Source organism: Ixodes scapularis, unplaced genomic scaffold (assembly GCF_016920785.2).
Source record: "Ixodes scapularis isolate PalLabHiFi unplaced genomic scaffold, ASM1692078v2 PGA_scaffold8__174_contigs__length_109621045, whole genome shotgun sequence".
Lineage (NCBI taxonomy): Eukaryota > Metazoa > Arthropoda > Arachnida > Ixodida > Ixodidae > Ixodes > Ixodes scapularis.
The window spans coordinates 30,842,053-30,849,198 of record NW_024609883.1 but is presented as its reverse complement, the minus strand read 5'-3'; the positions used below and the strand labels follow the sequence as shown (position 1 = coordinate 30,849,198).

Genomic DNA, 7,146 nt, shown 5'->3' with positions numbered 1-7,146 from the left:
CTTGCTTTATATGATGTCCGGTGAACTGGTGAGATTACTCACAGCTTCTTTTCATTTCGTTTCTTCGCACATTTTAACCGTCCGTCGACCAACTGGTATAGCAATGCTCTCGAAATTTACTCACCAAGGCTTTACGTACAACCCCTCTTTCCGTGTTAAACTTTTTTGTTTTCCATAGACTGTAAAGCCCTAGAACGTAAGGCGCGTCCAGCACACTCTCTACTTGCTCCCAAAAATGTAAATAGCGAAGGATTTTCTTTTCCACCTCAAAATCCTTCTTCAACGTACTTTTAAAACCATCTCCCAATAAAAAAAAAAAAGGAACTGCGTTTTCACAAATTACAAAAGCACGTGTAAATGTCCTAGTAGTCTCACAGAGGCTGCAGTCCAGGGAACATACTTCTACAATGCCTGTAGACTGAAGCCACTCTTTCACCTGCACAGTTCACTAATGGAAGCGAAAGAAGAATGTTTTACACTTTGGCGGAATTGATGGCATTCTCTTAATTCTTTTTATTAGGTCCATATTAGTTTTCTGGATGATAAAACGAGCTTAATCAATATAGCGGTTCAGGAAACGACGTTCTTAATAGCTCCTTCACCACTTTTATTTTGAGCATAACTTTAGAAAGGACTGATCGAATCTAACATTTAGAACATTTGTGGTGTCTGCTACAACCTTGTAAAAAATCGCAAATTTCCAATATTGTGCGAGGCCGCCAATCGGTTCTTGGGTTCAATGTAGTTTGTCAAAACTAATTTCCTACAAAGTTTAAGGAATGGGTGTTTCGGTTTCTGGAAAAAAACTTCCACCTGGCAATTAAATGCCTCACAAAGATATGATCTGGGCCAAGACCACCATCTTCGACAGAACAAAATAAATTATGTTGTCTCATCGGTTCGTAGGAAGGCCTCCAAATGAGTGTGTCAAATTCCCTATTGAACATATTGACCGTCTTTCTCGAACAGTGAATGACCTGAAGGAGGTACATTAGTTTCGACAATAAATATACATTGCAAACCGCAGCTCGACCAAAGATCGAAAGGTGCCTCATGTTCCACATGCGCGCAGCCGATTTAACACTTATTTTGACGCTATCCCACATAGACTTCGGGTTGTCCATGGCACTTAAAGGTACACTTAAAAGTTGCAGTTTGCTTATTGACCATGTAATGTCTACAAATCTAGATGGCATGTCCCTCACTCCCCACATCAGGAACCACATTTTTTGTTAATGGCAGCACCAGACGTAGCACAAAGGTCTGAGACACATGATATTGCGTTTAGTATGCTAGGTTTATCGGAACACACCAGCGTACCAAATCGTCTGCATACGCGAGGAGTTTCACTTCGCCACCGGGGTGACGAAAACCTCGAACCATGTTGTTGTTTATGATGTTTCTGCAGAGTGGTTCCAAAAACAATTCGAAGAGTACTGGTGAGAGGGGACAACCCTAACGTGCCGAGCGTTGAGCCTCAATGGTCTTTTAAAGAGATCGGTTAATAACCAATTTTGTCGTAATATCGTTGTAACAAAGCCCCACGCCTTTCTCAATTGTTTCGCCTACTCTTATTTGTTTCAGAAGAGTAAAAAGGAAAGGATGTTCCACCCTCTAAAAGGCTTTCGAAAGATCAATTTGCAATATTGCAGCTGTTTAACAAGTTCTTTCACATACTCATAACATAGAGCGTACAATATGAAGGTTTGTTTGGATATGTCTTCCTTTTATGAAGCAAGTTTAGAGGTCTCCTAGAACCGAGGATATCACACTTTGCAATCGAGCAGCAAGCAGGCGGGCAAATATTTTATAGTCACAATTTAGAAGGCTAATTGGCTTGTAGCCACCGATCTGCTGTAGCTTATCTGGATCTTTCGACTTTGGAATCAGCAACGTGTGTGCTTTTTGGAGTGATGGCGGTAAGACACCTTTATCATATGATTCATTGCATACACGAAGAAGTACTGGTGCAAGTTCTTTTTTCCACTTTTTAAAAAAACTTGCCGGCAGTCCATCCGGACCGGGACTCTTTCGACTTTTTATATAAACGATGTTAGCTTCAATTTCTTCAACCGTCGGGGCTCCGTTGAAGCTCATGGTCACATCAATATGCAGAGGGGGTACTGCAGATAATATTTCATCTTGTCTTGGGTGTGTAAGACTGGACTCTTGTGGAAAAAGGTATTCGTAGTGAGAGAAAAAAAAAAGCGCCTTGGATATCCCTTTCATCAGTCAGGAGCGTCCTATTTTGTTGTAGGAGGATAACTAATTTCTTTTTTTTTTGGAGCACCCCCTTCCGCATGTAGATATCTTTTCGTCGGTTGTTCTGCTTCACTTACTTGTAGAATTACTGTTCTTGCAGCAGCACCTTCATAACGTCTCGTTTCACGATTGTGAAGTTGTTTTTTGATGTTTCTAATATCTTCTTTTTATTGCCCGGGAAGAAGGCATTCAAGTTGGAGCAAGTACAGCATGTCTTAGTTCAGAAGTCTTTCCTCTGCTTTCTCGCAAAATCTTGTGACTGAAAAAATTTCGATGGCAGTTTTTCTCATTTCAAGTTTTAATGACTCCCGATTTCGGCACCACCTATCTTCCGTCAGTGTGAGTCCATCTATAATTTTTTTACCCTTTCCTCAAGGTCCTCAATTTCAAGCAAACTTTAACTCATCTTCCAAAGTGAACATGACTGTGACTTATGTTTTACTTGGTTTTTCGTAAGACTACGTATACCAAAACCATGCAGTAATTTAAGAAAAAGACCGGAACCACTTCGTAGTTGCTTAGCGTATTGCTTACTGATCCTGAAATATAGATTCAATCTAAACGGGCGTGGAATGACCCTTGAAAGTGCGTGTATTTAAGTGAGCTATCTATTGTTGATGAATCAAACAAGTCACAATCACGAATATTAGCTTTGAGGATATCTGTGCTATGGTCTTCAATTTTCCTAGTTGGTGTTCGGTCTCTGACAAGCACCAACGTAGTAGAACTACGTTATACCTAATGTCAGCATGAATTCGCACTTGATTAAATAAGCTTTCTCTTAGCGTCATATAATTGTAGGCATACACTACAATGGTGAGCCAAGAAAGGATGTAAAAAAGGACGTTGGTGACTAAAGGTCGACGGCGTCTGTGGCTTCAAGTACATTGCACATTCTGTACTGGAGGTCTTTTTTAAACAAAATCGCACAACCTGCCGAATAATCAAGATGGACAGTGGAATATATCATAGCAATTCATCTACACACTGCTAGACGAAAGCAAGAAATTGTTTTTTTGAAACTTTAGTTTCTTGCAGGGTTACTATCTCACAGCCATAGGTCTCCACAATGCGAAAAAGTTGGTACTGTTTTGGTTGAGTTGATACCCCGGACATTAAGTGTAGAAATATTAAATGGGTTTGCCTGGGCGGCGCCACCAATTAATCGTCATGTTTAGGGTAAGTTTTCAGCTCAGCTAGACTTGTTTTCGCTCTATCTTTAAATTTAGGCTTTCCTCTTTGTTCTTGTAGATCCAAGCCTGACTGTGGCTCTTGTGTTACTGACAAGTCGACTACGGGTGTTCCAGGCTCGACAAGAGCATGTTCTGCAGTTGCAGTCAGTTTGGATATTTTGCATACCCGGCCCCTTTCGCCTCATTCTCTGTGGTTTTTTGGTAGTTGTATGGGTTGTTTTCTGAAGCTCGTGCTCTTCTTAGTTACTACGTCGTCGTCCTGGCTTGCATGTCATCCTTGCACCGAGCATGCTTACTTGTCGACGTTGGGAACCGTTAAGCAGCTAGATGTTCTAAAGCCTCAGCACCGGACATAGTCACATCTCTGTATGTGTCAGGGGGGTCTTGAGTAAAGGAATCATCGTCGCTGCTCATCTCCTCTACATCCATGATGTGTTCGTTGTCGTCAGCCTCCGGCAATATCTTTTCTAACACCTTCGATGCATACATAACGACGCATTCCTCGCTCGCGTGCCCATAACGCCAGCAGTTATGACATCGTGGGGTTGGACACCGTCTACAAATATGACCGATGGAATTCCATCGTAGACAAAGAGGAGATTATCCAGGGATGACCACCAGCGTGTTCACCCCAAAGATGGTCACAGTATGTAGTACCTTGTCCACCGTGAGGTGTTCTTTTAGGACCAGTGTCCTCCCACGTCTTCATGGCCTGAAAACCGCAACCTCCCTCTTTTGACGTCCTTGACCGTTCCAAACGGCTCAAAATCTTTCTTGATTTTGCTGTCTAGCAGAGGAATTGTAAGGCATAGTTACATCAGCTTTATCTCTTCCTTGCAGGTGTCAAAAATAAGGCATCTTTTTGTTTCACTAGTAGCTTCACGCATGCCTTGATATTGACTTTGGCTGCTCGATTAGCCAAGACGGTCATCCAAACGTGGCTTACGTGGTATGGGCCCAAGCCATTTAGATCTTTCCCATAAATGATCGAAAAAAGCACATCCTTGAAGTCGGTAGCTTTATGCGGACGTCCGGTCATATCGGCATGGAGAAATAAAGAATTAGGGACAAACAGTTTCCCGCTGCCCGTTGAGAAACTTGGCCACCAAGTGCCGTCGAAGTGCTTTCCTTGTAGTTCATCTTGCTTCGCTCCCAAAGAGCCACGTTGCCAGTATTTCTGTACCCGGGACGAAGCCGGGTTCAAAGAATTAATTTCGACTGAGGACAATAAAAAATAAAAAAGCGGCTCACTCACTACCCAGGGAATTGTGCCACCACGTCGGAACCGAGGAGTCAATTAATGCCAAATACAGTCGGCGCGCATGCGAGTTGGTGGAAGTTTACTTTGATGTATTCAACCCGAGACTGGCGCGAGAGGAACAAAAAGTGACATTGTCTGTTTCTCGACATACCGAAACCCGAGACGGGGGCTTAAAAAGGACAAAACACAACGTCTCTAACCAACTCGACTGCTTAATAACGTTATTTTTATGGAGTGTTTTTTTACCACAGTGAATTCTTTTTCTCCTGTCCCAGTCTCGAGTTAAATACATCGTGTCAAGATTATCCCACCTGTCGTGGTTCACTTTTTTTATGGTAAGTTTCTGGTAAATAGCCTGAAACTGATGACGTGACAAATGTTGCAGAATGCAGAGTTTAGTCATTTGATTCGTAGATCTAAAACAAGTTCTGTAGTATTTGCAGACGATAATAACATTACATGGTGTTACGATTCGGCATCTGGCCGGATCCTTAGTTCAAGGAGCAGATCTAAGATAATCTATATTCGATGTTCCACCTGCTCATTCCACTCGCCGTATCAAGACAGCTGCCACTCCCCCCTTTTTCCCCTAAAAAATATGAAAAAGTGAAAGAAATAAAACATCGGGCTCGTCCGGGATTTGAACCCGGGATTTCTCGCACCCTAAGCGAGAATCATACCCCTAGACCAACGAGCCAGACAGGGAGGAGCAGCAACCAGATCGTCAGCAACGTCATCGATGTAAAAAGTAATGCCATCTTTTACGTTTTTTTTTCTTCTTTACCTTGCTAGTATGTTGCAGATACCTTCGATAACCTGACGTATTCCGCACAGTATAAACTTTTGGTTATCTGATTAATTGGAGACACATTAAACAACATCCGTGTTATGTACAAGTCAGTAAGTAAAATATACTCCATTACATGAAGATCTGATCTATAAAGCCCAAATTTACGGGCGGTCACCTGATAGCAAACTCAGGACTTGAGACCGGTGTTGTAGGCGTAACCAAAAACGAGCGACGAAATGCGTTATTCGTTAATTGCATATGTCAATGCAACGCGTTGCTGACCTACGTTACCGTTACCGATAAAAAGTAGTGCGTGTTACTTTCGAGTCAATTTTATTAATAAATTAAACGTTTTACTGTTTTGACGTTTCGGGTATGCATAAGCGCCATATCTTAACAAAAAGTATTTTAAACATATGTGGGACGAGTCGGGAACTCGTTACCAGTAACGCCGTTACTAGTAACGCGTTACCGTCAACACTGTGTCAGACGTTCGAGAGATAAGTTGAAGGCGATCATGTGACCCGCATGATGAGAGCGTCGTCCATTTATTTATAATACTCGTCGAAAGCTTACTCTTCGCTGCCTTTGATAAAGAAAAGTAGTTTCCCGACAATACGAATATGAGGTGAAGCTCATGCTTTCTATCATTCGAAACTGTATCCTCCTCTTAGCTCACTCACAAGAAAACATAGCAGTGAAGAAAAATAATACAGGAATTGGTGGATTCTTGGAAAATGTGTTAGCATGCCACTTGGAAACTCCACAGACGTCCACCTTTGGGAAACGCGAATGCTGACCCGTGCACTTTCCTCTTCTGACTTCCTCTGTGGTTTGCTGCCTCCTCTTGACGGGAGAGATTCCTTGACGATTCCCCCCTAGATTTAGCGGGGAATCGGCGGTAAATCTAGCGAGGAAATTGAATTTGCCCGCTAAACTTAGCGGGCAATTTAGGCAACGACAAAAGTTTGCGAAAACTTTATAATCGACGTTGCACAGCGTTATCGGTCGATAACCTGTGACTTTTTTAAGCTTGTCACGTTCGGGCAAACGACGATGGGAGCACCTTATGTTCATACGCTTGGGTGATTGCACACAGCAAAAAAATTATCCACCACGTTCTTAAACGTTTTGTAAAACTCTCCCCCCAGCCCGTCTGTTCCCGGAGTTTTTGCGTTCGTCAAGTCGTCGATCGCCCTCTTCACCTTCTGCAGCGTAAGAGGCTGTTCGAGCCTCTCCTGCTCCTCTGCGTCTAATGGAGGTAGGGCCTCAAGAAGGCCTGCAAGCAAAGGATCTCTCCTCCCGTTGGCTTGGCTCTCAAAAAGATTCCTACAATGGTCACCAAAAGCCTCCTGAATAAGGTTCGGGCTTTGCCGGCTAGTGTCCCATTACGTATTTTTCTGACCGAGCAGGAACTATGGCACCCCGGTACCGCTCGCGATGCAGCTCTTCTATTCCAACTCGACGCTTTCTATGTTTTCAAGACCTAGGCTAGGCCTTTCGCACTCCGCCCTCAAAAGCGCTAGCAAATTCCCGCTCATCTCAAGCTCACTGCTGCGCGCCGCAAACGCCAAACTCTCGATAGCGATCATCTTAATTTCCTGCTTGGCGAGTTCCCACGCCTCCGAAAATGTCACTCT

General features: G+C 43.1%; 1 non-coding gene across 1 annotated transcript; it reads right to left on the bottom strand.

Moving 5' to 3' along the window:
- Nucleotides 1–5,341: 5,341 nt before the first annotated feature.
- On the bottom strand, nucleotides 5,342–5,413 carry Trnap-agg. The gene has a single exon. It is a non-coding gene; the product is annotated as a tRNA-Pro (tRNA).
- Between the last annotated feature and the right edge of the window lie 1,733 nt (nucleotides 5,414–7,146).